Here is a 17,866-nt window from a genome sequence, read left to right as displayed (position 1 = left end):
CCGCATTAAAAGCAAAACATAGAGCACAAAATACCCCATCAAGTAAAGGGCTGCCTGTTCCTTTAAGTAGGGGTGCTTTTCTTGCTCAAACACAAAGTCCGGCACTCACCTACTTGTGGCCTTTTTTCGATTTCTCTGAGAGGTGCAACCAAACCTGTATGTGGCTCGAACCGTGTGGTGAGGACAACATTTTTTTTTAGAATCTGGCATTCTTAGTCAGCTTTTTATTTCAATACTTCTGATAACCAGGAATTGTGCTCCAAGGTAGTTTCTAGCGGTTCTCGAGGGGAGAAGAAGCAGGGGGAGACAAAGAGGAGGAGATGGATGGAGAAGAAGAAGGGAGAGAAGGAGACACGACATTGGTGTCTGATTTGCTGATTACAGGAGGGTCACATGCCAGGTCTTGTGAATTCTATTTTGTTTCTGCCTGATCAGATTCATTCTCGACTTGAATGGGGTCCTGTTTTTGGACCATAAACAGGGCCGCTTGTCCTGGAATTTGGTGGATGTTTCTTTACATTTTGACATCTAACACGCACCAAAATTAAATTTTGCCCCGAGTTGATGATTTTTAAAATCTTGATCTAGAACTTAAAAGATTTAAAGTCGTTTTAAAATAGAGCTCTTCCAAAGGAAACTATTTACAAAGGATTGGTCTAAATCTTTAAGAAAAGTCTTAATAATCTTTATTTTCTGAGAATTTAACCACCGATAAGTTATTATGAGCCAAGTTTGTAGATAAATTATATGAGCTTTTCATTTATCTCTGTGCAATAAGTTTGTAAATGCTTCGAGTTAACGAGAAACTTAAATTCCTATTGCACATATATTACGATAATTAATAGAAACGTCATACGATAGAGTGACGCAATCATAGCTTAATACACTAGTAAACAGTATGACGCAAGGAAATATTTTGTAAACAGAAATGGAGCGATAAAATCATTAAAACTTAGATTTTCTGAACTTTATTTTTTTACCTTCGGAATTTTTTTATACGCAATTGCATATTGTGCATAATGGGCATTACGCTCTTGATTATAATCGAGCATTGCCCTAATATTTACACTAACCAATAGCTGTAAATGATAATATAGATTATGCATAAATGATTGACATACATGCATTACGCAAATCTTACAAGTCTTGAAGTACACAATTATACTGATGATGTACTACACAATTATTTCAGAAAAATATTGAAACTAATTTTATATGAAAACACATTCTGAATTCAAAGGTCCATCGGGCTTATAATCTTCAGAATTTTGCACGCCCGAATTGAATTTTACAAGCCTCGGGCATCGGGCCTGTGCCTTATTTCGCAGACTGTTGACAGTAAAAATAAGCTGACTATATTGTATTTACTGATTATATGCCTTTAATGAACAGTAAAGTAGACTTCAGTAATCAAAGGGACAAAGTTCATAATAAAATAATTCAAGTACTTCCTGCTATTCAGCTATGATAATTCTGTAAATCTGATTAAATTTTAGGATTAGAAAACATTTCAGACTTTTTATATAATCATAATTAGTTTTTAATTATGGTACAAACAATGAGCTAAAATGTCAATGAACTAAAATGTTCATGATAAAACAGTTCTATTGATAAGGCACATTTGCCTTCCTGGTTTTGTGTATAATTGATTGATTCAAATTGCTTTGTTGTATTGTTTACAAAAGAATTTGAAATAGGAGTGTTTTTGAACCCATACAATATTGAACTTTTATCAATATTTTAAACCCCTTGATAAAAAAATTTTACTTGACTTGCATATTATTATGTTTATATTGATTTTAATATCTAGTCAATTTACGGATAAAACATTTGTTGTTCGTGTGAGTTAAAATAGTCTTCGGAAAAAATGAGAGATCAAAAACTGATTATTGACGCCATTGTCATAAATGGTGCGGAAATATTAAGATCATTATAATTTATGTGCTGGATTTATTCATAAGACGTCGTGGACAATTTTTTAATTGGTATAAACTTTGAAGTTTACTTTGCTTCCATGTTTTTTTTAAGTGGGTCAAAGGTAATTTTGTCTTGCTTTTAAGTTTTTTAAAGGCATGTTTATATATCTTTTAAAATTTACAGGTGTTATCCAGTTGTGTTTTACAGGTAAAATTTGTGTCATTATGAATTATCCCTTAGCCTCATGTGACAGTGTTTGCACATTGGTGCCGTCTGAACACAGTTTGCACTGTTCCATATTCAGTCAGTTAATATTAATGTAAAATTTTCCCTAAATATGATGAATGGTTTTGTCCAGATTGAAGGATGGGCAAGTCCATTTAAGATATTTAGTGTGGTAAAAGTTAAGTATATGTCAGTGTACCACTGTAGTCCTTTACCATAACATTACCAATAAGTTTTACAATGTTTTCAGTTTATTATTATATAAGGTCAAGAAGTTCTAACATCTTTTCTAAAATAAGGTTCATAAAGATATTTAGTAATCAAAATTGCCATTGTTTTAAACCTAAACCCGCTGAATATGTATAATGGATTTGCCCAGCTTTGAATTTGGATCAATCCATTCAAAGACTTAAGGATTTTAATATCAAAATACAAGATTTGACCTACCAACAGTCAGTATAGAGCCTTGCTAGACTGCACGGATGTGCAGGCTGGCCTGGTACTATAATGGAGACATTCAAGGCTTTAATCTCTTGTTAATAGAGGACAGTTCAAAATTGAATTTAGCTTCTTATTAATGGTTGAAATATTGCAAACTTAATTGGATATTCAGATTGTATAGCTAAGTGATGTGCAGAGTTTAATAATTCAGTACAGCTAAGCTGTTAATCATCCGAGGTGTTCCTACTGGAATAAAAAAAATAGGAGGAAAACATAGTAAAGGATCATAAAACAGTGTTGAAAAATATGTAAAACATGTGTTAAACATACAGTCGAAAGTTTATGATCCTTAAATATTTGCCAAGTGAAGGAAAATTAAATACGGTGGAGGGGAATAGACAGATGGAGTGGTTGGAGATTTAACTGGCGGACAGATGTTATTAATATTAGCTAAGATTAGGACGTGCTTTTATTTCTGAATGTCATATGTATTTACAGGTTGGATAAATAATACTGTTGTGTGACATACATAAAGAGTGGGTTGCTGGCGAGGATACACGGACACATGTGCGTGCAATGTGCTGGATTAACTGAAAACTACATATAAAGGTAATTTCATGTTTCTTTAATTAAAAGGTATATATTAGTTAAAAAGTAAAAAAATTGTGACCAAATATCATAAAATTAAATCACATGCATACAAATTTTCACTTTTCCTTAACTTGAATCAAATTTGACAAATATCAATTTTATTGACATTTAAAATTGGCTGTAAAAGATACAAATAACATTTATAATTTAGCTTAAATTTGTGAGCTCCAAGCCATATGGCTTGTACTTTATGACACTGTTTAGCTGAAAAAAATCTGTATTTGGTTTATGTCATATATCTCCTCCATATATTGCTGGTTGAGAAGTTGACAGTAAACTACTGACAGAGAAAAACAGGTTAGTACTGGCACATGATGCACTAATTGTAAAGGTACAGTGTATCTGCAACACCTTAGTCCAACTAATTGTTCTGCGCGACGAGATATTGTGCTATTTTCGTGTCTGGGCAATATCTCACCTCTAAAGCGAGATTCTGCCCCAGAACGAAAATATCTCAGAATCAAGCTTTGGCATGTCAATATATTTTGACTATGCAACACCTCAACCATGGGTTTGCATGTTTGAGCCATTTTGGAGTCATTACTATGTTTGTCAGTTAAAAGAAACACCTGAATGCTTTATTTATAACAATAATTAAACTGTTATGAGATTTTTAATCCAAATGCTAAAACTTTGCACACAACAGGATAGAGCAAGCAGTAGAAAAAGGAGTAATTGAATTTTCCCAACACAGCAAAAGAAAAAAAAATGTTAACAGGGTAGGTGAAAATTGATTGAGGTTATTTGTTGACAGCGGTGGTTAGTGCAAGCTGATGTTGAAAGAACTTCAAGATCTGTGGGTGAATTAAGCAAGTGATAACATTGAAATAAATTACATGTATTGAACTTGGTCTGACTGCATGGGTGTGTAGGCTGGCTGGGCTTTATAGTGGTGGTGGTATAGGCCAGTCATTTTTACCGCTCATTGACGTAATCAGAGGATTCAAGGATACAGGATGTTACACACCTTAAGTCTTAATATAGTATTAAATAGAATTGTGATCAAGTTACATATCACCTGTCATTTGTACAATACATGAAATTATGATGCAACTTTTTATTTCCGGCCCAAAATCATTTTACCCTATAAAGCTTAATATCTTGAAAAGACTTGTAGATCTGTCAATTTGGACAAAACCATTCATCATTTTAAGGGAAAATTACAAAATAAGTACTGACTGAATAGCGAACAGTGCAGACCACGATCAGAATGTTCGGTCTGCAGGGTTACATAGATTCTTTTGCGGCCCACAGACTAAGGGTTTTAAAGAATTCAACAGAGATAGAAGTATAAATATTGCATAGTCGTAAATAATGAAATGCAAACTAAATATGAATTGATAAAAGTGATTTGAATAATTATGTAGATTTGCTTGTAACTTGATATACTTTGGTTTTACGAGGGTTGATCAATATATTCATGGACACTTTTAATAACTTACTTATTAATCAAGATATTATAAAGAATTTTCGCTATTTAGGAGAAGAATTTAATACTATTCAATTATATTGTGATTTTTTTAAAAAAAAATCTCTTTTTGTACATTATATGTATCACCATAGCAACCCTATGCCGTACGAACGCCGCGGCTTAAAAAAGTTATATTTACCATTTTGAAATACTTAAAATTTGTCCTTATTTTGGCGTGCTTCTTTAAAATATGAAAGTGACCGCAACTTTCTTTCATATAGTTTATAGAACATTTAGAAAAAACAAGCGTCGCTACTATTTCTTTTGTTTGTTGGAGATGTTAATGCAGACAGGGGTGTGCCACTAGAGAGGAGCACGACGTTGTTGAAGCAGAGGGCAGTAATTAAGTTCTGTGTAAATCTTGGTATGACGCCAAAGCAGACTAAAGAAAACATGGAAATTGTATCTGGAACAAAAAGTGTCTTATTCGTTAGTTTATAAGTGACACATACACTTCCATGAGGGAAGTGTTGAACTTCAGGATGATAAGAGATGTGGCAGATCAGTTGTTATGCGTACGTTATGCGAGTGAAATTGAAGGCAGAGTTAAAGGGACACAAGTTAACCGGGTTCCTTGATTTACAGTCCATAGCATTGTCTGTGTTGCGTTCATTTGATACTTCATTGTATAAGAACATTTTCAGTCAGTGGGCACACAGGCATGAACGATGTGTAGAAGTTGGTGCTGCATTTTTATGCTCCCCGAAAAAATTTCGGGGGAGCATATAGTCGCCGCCTTGTCCGTCCGTCCGTCCGTCCGTCCGTCCGTCCCCTTTTCTTGTCCGGGACATAACTTTGAAACAACAAGAGGTATCAAACATGAAACTTTGTAGGTAGATAGATCTCATTGAGTAGGTGTGCAGTGCACAAGAACCGTAACTCTGCCTTGCCTAATTTTTGAATTATTCCCCTTTGTTTATTTTTACACTTTGAACTTTGTCCGGGACATAACTCTAAAAGTATAAGAGGTATCAACATGAAACTTTGTAGGTAGATAGATCTCATTGAGTAGAAGTGCAGTGCACAAGAACCATAACTCTGCCTTGCCTAATTTTTGAATTATCCCCCTTTGTTTATTTTACACTTTGAAATTTGTCCGGGACATAACTCTAAAAGTATAAGAGGTATCAACCTGAAACTTTGTAGGTAGATAGATCGATCGCATTGAGTAGAAGTGCAGTGCAAAAGAACCGTAACTCTGTCTTGCCTTATTTTGGACTTGCTGCCTTTTGTTCATTTTACAATTGAACTTTTTCCGGGACATAACTCTAAAAGTATGAGAGGTATCAACATGAAACTTTGTAGGTAGATAGATCTCATTGAGTAGGTGTGCAGTGCACAAGAACCGTAACTCTGCCTTGCCTAATTTTTGAATTATCCCCCTTTGTTTATTTTACACTTTGAAATTTGTCCGGGACATAACTCTAAAAGTATAAGAGGTATCAACATGAAACTTTGTAGGTAGATAGATCTCATTGAGTAGGTGTGCAGTGCACAAGAACCGTAACTCTGCCTTGTCTAATTTTTGAATTATCCCCCTTTGTTTATTTTACACTTTGAACTTTGTCCGGGACATAACTCTAAAAGTATAAGAGGTATCAACATGAAACTTTGTAGGTAGATAGATCTCATTGAGTAGGTGTGCAGTGCACAAGAACCGTAACTCTGCCTTGTCTAATTTTTGAATTATCCCCCTTTGTTTATTTTTACACTTTGAACTTTGTCCGGGACATATTTCTTAATGTATAAGAGATATCAACATGAAACTTTGTAGGTAGATAGATCTCATTGAGTAAGTTTGCAGTGCACAAGAACTGTAACACTGTCTTGCCTACTTTTGTAGTTATTGCCCTTTGTTCATTTTGACACTTTGAACTTTGTCTGGGACATTACTCTAAAATTATAAGAGATATCAACATGAAACTTTGTAGATAGATAGGTCTCATTGGGTGGAAGTGCAGTGCTTAAGAATCATTACTCTGCCTTGCCTTATTTTGAAGTAATTGCCCTTTGTTTATTTTTACTTTTTGACTTTTGTCCTGGACATTACTTTAAAACTATTAGAGATATCAACATGAAACTTTGTAGGTAGCTAGATATAATTGGATAGAACTGCAACGCTTCAAGAACCTAAACAAAGCCTGGTCTAATTTTGGAGTTATTGCCCTTTGTTCATTTTTTTTATACTTTCCTGTGTCCAGAACCTTCTCGGGGAGCATCACCCGGTTCAACCGGTTCTTGTTTGAGAAGATATAACGCTGACGTCACAACGTAACGTAAGTTGTGAATGAGCTGCGGCGATCAGCTTTACATGTATTGCTGAAAACTGTCATTTTGGATAAAATATACGGATTATTTATCTGAAACTTACACATCAAATTGATAAATAATTGAATAAATGTCAAATATAATTATATCAACTTTCCTTCCCCAAAAAACAATTTATGGAGTGTGTCCACGAATTTATTGATCAACCCTCGTATAATTTGCTTGTTTTTGTCACATTTATGTATTTTCCATAATTTAAGCTGTTTAATTTTGACAAGAAATTTGTTTATTTTTATAGAGGAGAGGTACATTTACTAATATTTTCTTATAAAAATGTATTTTAGTAAATACGTCTTTATTTTATCTCATCAAATGATCATGATATCAATTGTTTTCACTGTAATATATCGTAATGTGTTTCTTATTGTACACACAATATAATTAATGCCCCTTGTGGCTGACGTGCTTGCCTTTAATTTGTGGAGGCATAAGAATTGCAGCCACTGTTTATCTGTGCATGATCATAAGAGTTCGAATTATCGGAGTCTTATAATGCATCTCTAAGCTCCAGCAGGTGAGTTGGTTTTGACCCCTTGTGTAGTTTTTAGCTCGACTTTTTTTTTTTGGAAAAAAAAAGTAGAGGTATTGTTATAGTCAGGTCGGCGTTGCCGTTGCCGTCCGCAAACTTGTACCTGGATCATAACTTTTTTATTTCTTGGTGTATTGTCTTCATTCTTGGCCACAACAACCCTTGGGACAAGACCTTTCAGTAGACCACACTAACCTTGACATTCATCCATAAATGACCTTGACCTTCAAGGTTAAAAGTCCAATTTTTGCTTGTTCATGCTGTTATTGGCTGTAACTTTGTTATTTTTGAATGGATTGTCTTCAAACTTGAACATAATAATCTTCAAGGATATCCCTTAAAAATAACCAGCCAGACCTTGACCTTCACTCATAAATGACCTTGACTTTGAAGGTCAAATTATTGAAATTTTCATTTTTTTGGCTTTTATTGGCTGTAACTTTGTTATTCTTGAAACTTGAACATAATAATCTTTAAAGATAACTGTTAAAAATATATTGAAAGTTCTTGACCTTCACTCATTAATGACATTGTCTTTGAAGGTCAAATTATTGAAATTTTCATTGTTTTGGCGGTAACTGACTGTAACTTTGCTATTATTGAAGGGATCAACTTCATATTATAAAAGAACATTCTTAAGGACCAGACCTTGTTATTTATCAAACCCAAATTTGCTTGGGCTCTTTAATGACCTTGACCTTGAAGGTTAAATTACTGAATTTTCTCAGATTTGTGCATTAAATGACCATAATTATATATTTATTGGTGTGTGTGTGTATATATATATATTTACATCAACAACAACAACTAGAATTGCGTCATTGTTTCTATTTATAGAATTGCGTCATTGTTTCTATTTATAGAATTGGGTCATTGTTTCTATTTATAGAATTGCGTCATTGTTTCTATTTTTATGCCCCCGCCATGTAATGGCCGGGGCATATAGTGTTACCCTGTTCCGTCCTTTCGTCCTTCCGTCATTCCGTCCTTCCGTCATTCCGTCATTCTGTCATTCCGTCATCATCAGTTTCCGTTCATTATCTTAGTAACGGTTGCACATATTCAACTCAAATTTGACATATAGATATGTCATGAGAAAATACAGGTCAAGTTCGAATTTGGTCATGGTTCGATGATTTTTGGCAGAGTTATGCCCCTTTTACTTTCAAAATAATATGAAATTTTCAGTTTCCGTTCATTATCTCCCCAACGGTACAACACATTCAACTCAAATTTGACATATGGATATGTCATGAGAAAATACAGGTCAAGTTCGAATTTGGTCATGGTTCGACGATTTTTGGCAGAGTTATGCCCCTTTTACTTTGAAAATAATACGAAATTTTCAGTTTCCGTTCATTATCTCCCCAACGGTACAACACATTCAACTCAAATTTGACATATGGATATGTCATGAGAAATACAGGTCAAATTGGAATTTGTCATGGTTCGATGATTTTTGGCAGAGTTATGCCCTTTTACTTTGAAAATAATACGAAATTTTTCAGTTTCCGTTCATTATCTCCCCAACGGTACAACACATTCAACTCAAATTTGACATATGGATATGTCATGAGAAAATCAGGTCAAGTTTGAATTTGGTCATGGTTCGATGATTTTTTGGCAGAGTTATGCTCCTTTTACTTTGAAAATAATAATGAAATTTTCAGTTTCCGTTCATTATCTCCCCAACGGTACACACATTCAACTCAAATTTGACATATGGATATGTCATGAAGAAAATAAAGGTCAAGTTTGAATTTGGTCATGGTTCGATGATTTTTGGCAGAGTTATGCTCCTTTTACTTTGAAAATAATATGAAATTTTCAGTTTCCGTTCATTATCTCCCCAACGGTACAACACATTCAACTCAAATTTGACATATGGATATGTCATGAGAAAATACAGGAAAGTTCGAATTTGGTCATGATTCGATGATTTTTGGCAGAGTTATGCCCCTTTTACTTTGAAAATAATATACGAAATTTTCAGTTTCCGTTCATTATCTTCCCAACGGTACAACACATTCAACTCAAATTTGACATATGGATATGTCATGAGAAAATACAGGTCAAGTTTGAATTTGGTCATGGTTCGATGATTTTTGGCAGAGTTATGCGCCTTTTACTTTGAAAATAATATGAAATTTTCAGTTTCTGTTTATTATCTCCCAACGGTACAACACATTCAACTCAAATTTGACATATGGATATTTTTTTGGAATGGCCAAGGTCAAGTTCGAATTTGGTCATGGTTCAATAATTTTTGGCAGAGTAATGCCCTTTTCACTTTGAAAAAAATATGAAATTTACAGTTTCTGTTCATTATCTACCCAACAGTGTTACATATTCAACTCAAATTTGACATATGGATATGTCAAAGGAATGGGCAGGTCAAGTTGGAATTTGGTCATGGTTCGATGATTTTTTGGCAGAGTTATGTCCCTTTCACTTTGAAAATAATATAGATACATCTTAGGAATAGGCAGTTTAAGTTTGAATTTGGTCGTGGTTCAATGATTGTGGACAAACTTATCTTTCTTGAATATTGGAAAAAAATTTTGAACTTTCAGTTTCAGCACTCATACTTTTTGTGGAAATGTATGTAGCCATTATTTTTGGCTACAAATATGAAATATGCTATTTTCAAAAGGTTAAGACTGAATAATTTCAGTGCCTTGAACATTGTATGGAAATGGTTTGTGTTAACATTGAAAAGTTTTAAGGGCTTTGAACTTTAAATGAAAACAATAATTTGTGCAAACAAATTTGGAACTAAATATTAAAACATCTGAAATTTTGGCTGCATGCGGGGGCATCCGTGGCATGATGACACATTTCTAGTTAGAAATTGCGTCATTGTTTCTATTTTTAGAAATTGCGTCATTGTTGCTATTTTTAGAAATTGCGTCATTTTTTTCTATTTTTAGAAATTGCGTCATTTTTTCTATTTTTAGAAATTGTGTCATTGTTGCTTTTTTTAGAAATTATTTTTAGAAATTGCGTCATTTTTTCTATTTTTAGAAATTGCGTCATTGTTTCTATTTATAGAAATTGCGTCATTGTTTCTATTTATAGAAATTGCGTCATTGTTGCTATTTTTAGAAATTGCGTCATTGTTGCTATTTTTAGAAATTGCGTCATTTTTTTCTATTTTCAGAAATTGCGTCATTTTTTCTATTTTCAGAAATTGCGTCATTTTTTCTATTTTTAGAAATTGCGTCATTGTTTCTATTGATAGAATTTGCGTCATTGTTGCTATTTATAGAAATTGCGTCATTGTTGCTATTTTTAGAAATTGCGTCATTTTTTCTATTTTTAGAAATTGCGACATTGTTTCTATTTTTAGAAATTGCATCATTGTTGCTATTTTTAGAAATTGCATCATTGTTGCTATTTTTAGAAATTGCGTCATTGTTTCTATTTTTAGAAATTGCGTCATGTTGCTATTTTTTGAAATTGCGTCATGTTGCTATTTTTAGAAATTGCGTAATGTTGCTATTTTTAGAAATTTGCTTAATGTTTCTATTCATATATATATATATACAAAATATATAAACAAAACTAATGTGACAAGACAGACCAACTAAATTTATAAAATGGAAATGTTAAGATACATGTATGTTCAAACCTATCTATGTTTGAAATTGCGTCATGTTGCTATTTTTTGAAATTGCGTCATGTTGCTATTTTTAGAAATTGCGTCATGTTGCTATTTTTAGAAATTTGCTTAATGTTTCTATTCATATATATATATATACAAAATATATAAACAAAACTAATGTGACAAGACAGACCAACTAAATTTATAAAATGGAAATGTTAAGATACATGTATGTTCAAACCTATCTATGTTTGTGTTTAGAAAAAGTAAAAAGTCGAGCGTTGCCCCCGTCCGGCGGTGGCTCTTGTTTAGTTTGAAACACCCGAGGTTAGCCAAAATTATCTTTCCTGTTTCAGCGCCACTATGACCTATAATGTGTTGGTGCATTGTAAAACCAAACAAACAAACACACAATATGATAAAAAAATGGTCCTTTAAAAGTTTTTCACTCAGAGATTATAATATTATTATGTGCTGAAGAGTCTTATGAAATTTTGTTATCATTTTACATAGATTTACTTAAGACTCTACTAGGAAATGATATAGAGTTTGTCCCATGCTTATTTTTTAAGCACTTTCTTAGACTTGTTTGATATAAGTCTGTTTCAATGCCAACCTATTATATTATTACATTGAAACAAGATACATTTATAACCTATTATATTATTACATTGAAACAAGATACATTTTATTTGGTTTGAGATTTTACAGTTTTTACACATTGTTCAAATTGATTTATTTACTCAGGTCATTTGTACAAAATATATATTTTCTAGCTTTGATTGAAATATTGAAACAAATCAGACCATATTTCAGATTTTCCCTTTTGAATCAAAAGATAGCAAAAACTCTAAACTTTCTAAGGACACCTGAGTTGAGGCACCAAGTTTGATTTATATGTAAACTGGTTTCCTGTATGAAAAAATAAAAGTGTGAGCAGGGTTTAAGTCTTAGAAGAAATCACCTTATGTAAAAGAGAATTTGGTTGACTCATTTTAAGTGATATCAATTTCATGTAAATCAATTGACTTTGCATTTCCTTTTAAATTAAAATGCAGTTTGTACCTGTTTGATAATTATACAATAATTATTGTACATGACTATATTTTTTGTTTTCAACTTAAATGTAGACTGGTTATCAACTTCAGTAAATTATAAATACATATGTTTCAATGTAGTATTGATTTCACACAAAAAACAAAAGTATAGGGAAGTAGATACTGTTTATTTAAACAGCTTGCATCCATATTTATGTTATTTTTAAGGAAAGTTTAGAAAGTGTTATTATAAGTTAATGAACATTGTTTGAGGTGGCCAGTAGATGTCATCGTTATCAGTATATGGCCAGGTCAGGCTGGCTGGTCTTGCTCTTTCCTGGTGACCAAGGCTACAGGCTGGCCTGGCTCTTCACTGGTGGAAAAGACTTATCACTTTTGATTCCAGAAGGATGAAGGACTGTCTGCCTCTCAAACTAAAGATTGTGGGTTCAAGCACTAACAAAACTCCAACCTCTAATTGTTTTTCCTCATTAAAAAAAAATCTTATCCTATTGTAAGATCAAGCAATATTTACTTACATAAATTCTATTATTCTTTTGAAATGAACACTGTAAAAGCATTATGTATATAAGTATTGCTGGAGTGAATGAGGAAGTATGAATCAACTTAAGTATAAATTATGTATCTTTAAAACATAATAATACAGTAGACTGTTACCATTAACATAATTGCTACATTTATATTAATGTCATCACAGAAGATAAGTAATTGAAATCATGGACAACTTGTTTAAACGATAATGACATGTCATTAGAAGATTTATAATGTTTTCCTACCTACTTTAAGATCATTTAACTGCACGTGTGTATTAAAGTTTAAGTTTTCGAAAGTATTTATTTCCTTTTGTGGAATGTTTTTTATATATCTCGATCATGCAAGAACATAAGCACTTAGCTGTCTACCAAAATTTGCTCTCTTAAGAATACTTTATGAAGAAGTTATTATTAAAATCTTATTATCAAATAGTTATTTTTAGAAACTTGCTATTAAATGCGGGAACATTTGACATGATTATCGTACAGATAATCTATAATGTCTTATGACATTGGAAAAAGAATATGACATGATTCTAGACAAGCCTCACATGTAACTTTAACACTTAGCCTGCTAGTGGCAACTAAATTTTTGTGACCCATGCGACCATTTGTGCTGTCTGATCATGGTCTGCATCCAAAAAATGATGAATGGTTGATGAGAAGTTCATTTAAGATATATAGCATGGTAAGAGTAAAAAGTCTAAGTTATGTTATTGTTCAAGTATATAAGAGTATTTAGAATAACACTTGGTGCGTCTGAAACTAAGCTGCCTGAAAGAAGCTTTGATGTTTGTGATTGGAGAATATTTTCTGAGACTTAAATTCTTGCGGAGAAATTTTGCAGGAAAATAATGCTGTCTGCTTCACATAGTAAGATTAATTTGCTTTTATTGTAAATAAGTAATCATACTTTTTCTCTGTCCATCGTTGTTGTTTAATTGAAGTATTAAACTATAATATTTCATTTTCTAAAAAACAAAATAATACAAGTAAGTACAATTAATTATAAGTACTCAAGTTCATGTATACTTACACTACTGCAACCTTGTTGTAAAGTTCAAGAACTTTTTCCTCAGTTCCATCCAAAACCCTGATTGATTACTTAAAGGAGGTTTACTTGTATTCTAAGATTTGGCTGGCTCACTTATACCAACTCTTTTTGGGCCTACTTAATATTTATATTGTTCTGCTTGGTGTTACCAGTAATGTGTCTATGTCGCTGTTAAACCCAAAGTTGGAGTGGTGCAATGATTATAATTTTGTTTGCTGTTAACACAATTTAGAATTTTAGTCAATTGAATAAACTAGAGCTGGATGGTAACATTATTGTAGGATGTAACATTGGGCAGGTTACAGGTGTTACAAGTGTTTACATAGTAATAAAGGATGGACAACATGATGTTTTACATTGATATCATTATTATAGGGCCTTGCCTTAATTGTAACAAAACTATGGTATAAAAACCTGACCTAAAAACTTCTGGATAAAGACCACATGTGTAAAATCCTATCTTAAAAGTCCTGTCCACTAATTCATTATAATATTACAAATTATTTATTGTTAACATACTTGATTTTAAAGACCACCTTTAAACAAGCACTCCTTAAGTGGTAAATTTTGTATATATTCTCCTTTATTTAGAACGAGTACCTACTTGGCAGGTACAACTGACATTGTTTTACATTCTTAATTTAAAGACCACCTTTCAACAAGCATAACTGTTTCGAATTTATTGAGACTGGATTTTATTGGCAGGTGCAGCTGACAATGTCCTAAATTTCTTAAAGACCACCTTTTAACAAACACTATATTTTTGGACTTTCTTCACAGGTGCAAATGAATATATTCTATATTTTAAAGACCATCTTTTATCAGGCACTACATTTTCCATTTATCGAGACTGGACTTTCTTGGCAGCGGAAATTGGCAATGTTCTGTATTCTACTTCTGCACTGAAACTATATACATGTATATTGCGTCTGCTTTTCTTCAGTTTTCACATCATTTTAATTATTCTCCGAAAGATTGCTTCTCAACAACTTCCTATGGCTTAATTTAACTTTTAAACGAAATATCTAAATTCTGAGTTTTGGCATTGACAGTTTTACTTGCATTTGCAGCAGGTGCTTGTCTGTTGATGCAGCGTCTGCTGTCTTACTTCGGAAATTGGTTTCTTGTAAATGATTGCAGTGAAACAATTGTTAAGTGTATTTGATAGTGACGAGTACTGCAAAATCATTATTATTTGTGGGGAACTAAATTTTGTGGTTTTTGTGGATAGGACTAAGGTTAATCCCCAAAGTAAAGATTGTTACATTAATAAGGAAATTTCATTTAGTTTCAGTTCATCTGCTGTAAGATTATTTTGCATGACATTATTTTTGTGTTACCATTTGGAAAAATTAACAATCCATGAGTTTAAGAACCCACAAAAATGTTCTTTGTGATAAAACCAGGAAATTTCTTGCTCACGAAATTAAGTGAATTCTCAGTAATTAATAATTTCTTATAAATATTTGAATGCTCATGCACATAACTGTACTCGTTGAAATCGTATTTTGAACAGTTTTTAGCTCACCTGTCACAAAGTGACAGGGTGAGCTTTTGTGATCGCTTTTCGTCCGGCGTCCGTCCGTCCGTCGTCCGCCGTCCGTCCGTCGTCCGTCGTCCGTCCGTCGTCCGTCGTCCGTAAACTTTTACTTTAAATGACATCTCCTCATAAACCACTAGGCCAATTTCATCCAAACTTCACAGGAATGTTCCTTTGGTGGTCACCTTTAAAAATTGTTCAAAGAATTTAATTCCATGCAGAACTCTGGTTGCCATGGCAACCAAAAGAAAAAACTTTAAATATCTTCTTTTAAAAAACCCTAAGAGCTAGAGCTTAGATATTTGGCATGAAACATCTTCTAGTGAGTGTCTACCAAGTTTGTTCAAATAAAAGCCCTAGGGTCGAAATTGGCCCCGCCCCAGGGGGTCATTGATTTTCCCTATATGCATATAGTAAAAACTTAAAAAATCTTCTTTTAAAAAACCCAAACAGCTACAGCTAAGATATTTAGTATGAAACATGTTCTAATGATTGTCTACCAAGTTTGTTCAAATAAAAGCCCTGGGGTCAAAATTGGCGCCGCCCGAGGGGGTCATTGATTTTCCCTTTATGCATATAGTAAAAACTTAAAAAATCCTCTTTTAAAGAACTCAAAGAGCTAGAGCTAAGATATTTAGCATCAAACATGTTCTAATAGGTGTCTACCAAGTTTGTTCAAATAAAAGCCCTGGGGTCAAAATTGGCCCCGCCCCGGGGGTCATTGATTTTCCTTATATGTGTATAGCAAAAACTTAAAAAATCTTCTTTTAAAAAACCCAAACAGCTACAGCTAAGATATTTAGTATGAAACATGTTCTAATGATTGTCTACCAAGTTTGTTCAAATAAAAGCCCTGGGGTCAAAATTGGCCCCGCCCCAGGGGGTCATTGATTTTCCCTTTATGCATATAGTAAAAACTTAAAAAATCTTCTTTTAAAGAACTCAAAGAGCTTGAGCTAAGATATTTAGCATCAAACATGTTCTAATAGGTGTCTACCAAGTTTGTTCAAATAAAAGCCCTGGGGTCAAAATTGGCCCCGCCCCGGGGGTCATTGATTTTCCTTATATGTGTATAGCAAAAACTTAAAAAAATCTTCTTTGAAAAAACCCAAATAGCTAGAGTTAAGATATTAAGCATGAAACATCTTCTAGTGAGTGTCTACAAAGTTTGTTCAAATAAAAGACCTGGGGTCAAAATTGGCCCCGCCCCAGGGGGTCATTGATTTTCCTTATATGTGTATAGGAAAAAACTTAAAAATCTTCTTTGAAATAACCCAAATACCTAGAGTTTAGATATTAAGCATGAAACATCTTCTAGTAAGTGTCTACAAAGTTTGTTCAAATAAAAGCCCTGGGGTCAAAACTGGCCCTGCCCCAGGGGTGTCATTGTTTTTAACTATATGTGTATAGTAAAAACTTAAAAAAATCTTCTTTTAAAAAGCCCTATGAGCTAGAGCTTAGATAATTAGCATGAAACATCTTCTGATGGGTGTCTACCAAGTTTGTTCAAATAAAAGCCTTGGGGTCAAAATTGGCCCCGCCCCAGGGGGTCATTGATTTTCCCTATATGCACATAGTAAAAACTTAAAAAATCTTCTTTTAAAGAACTTAAAGAGCTAGAGCTAAGATATTTAGCATCAAACATGTTCTAATAGGTGTCTACCAAGTTTGTTCAAATAAAAGCCCTGGGGTCAAAATTGGCCCCGCCCCAGGGGGTCATTGTTTTTTCTTATATGTGTATAGCAGAAACTTAAAAAATCTTCTTTGAAAAAACCCAAATAGCTAGAGTTTAGATATTAAGCATGAAACATCTTCTAGTGAGTGTCTACAAAGTTTGTTCAAATAAAAGCCCTGGGGTCAAAATTGGCCCCGCTCCGGGGGTCATTGATTTTCCTTATATTTGTATAGCAAAAACTTAAAATCTTCTTTGAATAAACCCAAATAGCTAGAGTTTAGATATTAAGCATGACACATCTTCTAGTAAGTGTCAACAAAGTTTGTTCAAATAAAAGTCCTGGGGTCAAAACTGGCCCCACCCCAGGGGTGTCATTGTTTTTAACTATATGTGTAAAAAATCTTCTTTTAAAAAGCCCAATGAGCTAGAGCTTAGATGTTTAGCATGAAACATCTTCTTATGGGTGTGTGGGGGGGGGGGCTATATACCTATATACAGGTGAGCGACCTCAGGGCCATCATGGCCCTCTTGTTTCAACATATTTAAAGTGAGTTGGACTATAATGGAAGGTCTGAAATATAGTAAATAATTATGTTGATTGTATTTATTATCAGATATAACAACAAACCAAGAATTTTTTTGTAACATGAATGTAATGTTGGCAAGTACGAGATAGTAATTTAATATTTTACAATGATTGGATATTAATTGTAATTGTATTCATATAGCAGATAATGAATTGTTTTAGAACACAATATTATATTTTTCATCGTATTTAAATGTTCATACTGACTCATTTATAGACCTTTATCAACATTTTTTTTCTTGAGCAATATTTTA

At 33.1% G+C, this 17,866-nt stretch overlaps 1 protein-coding gene across 11 annotated transcripts in view; it reads left to right on the top strand.

Annotated features, from left to right (window-relative positions):
• Positions 1–17,866, top strand: part of LOC132739799 (unconventional myosin-Ia-like) — a 113,379-nt gene that overhangs the window by 15,258 nt on the left and 80,255 nt on the right. For 4 of the 11 annotated variants that reach the window (XM_060727602.1, XM_060727601.1, XM_060727592.1 and 1 more), the window contains exon 1: positions 2,817–3,192. The gene's annotated coding sequence lies outside the window, so the exon portion shown is untranslated. Of the gene's footprint in view, positions 1–1,848; positions 1,986–2,816; positions 3,193–17,866 lie in introns of those variants that run through there. The other 7 variants (XM_060727603.1, XM_060727600.1, XM_060727598.1 and 4 more) reach the window with 3 other exon arrangements.

Source organism: Ruditapes philippinarum, unplaced genomic scaffold (genome assembly GCF_026571515.1).
Source record: "Ruditapes philippinarum isolate M1 unplaced genomic scaffold, ASM2657151v2 ctg232_1_1_1_1, whole genome shotgun sequence".
In the NCBI taxonomy this organism is placed as follows: domain Eukaryota; kingdom Metazoa; phylum Mollusca; class Bivalvia; order Venerida; family Veneridae; genus Ruditapes; species Ruditapes philippinarum.
This window is presented reverse-complemented; position numbering and strand designations above follow the sequence as displayed.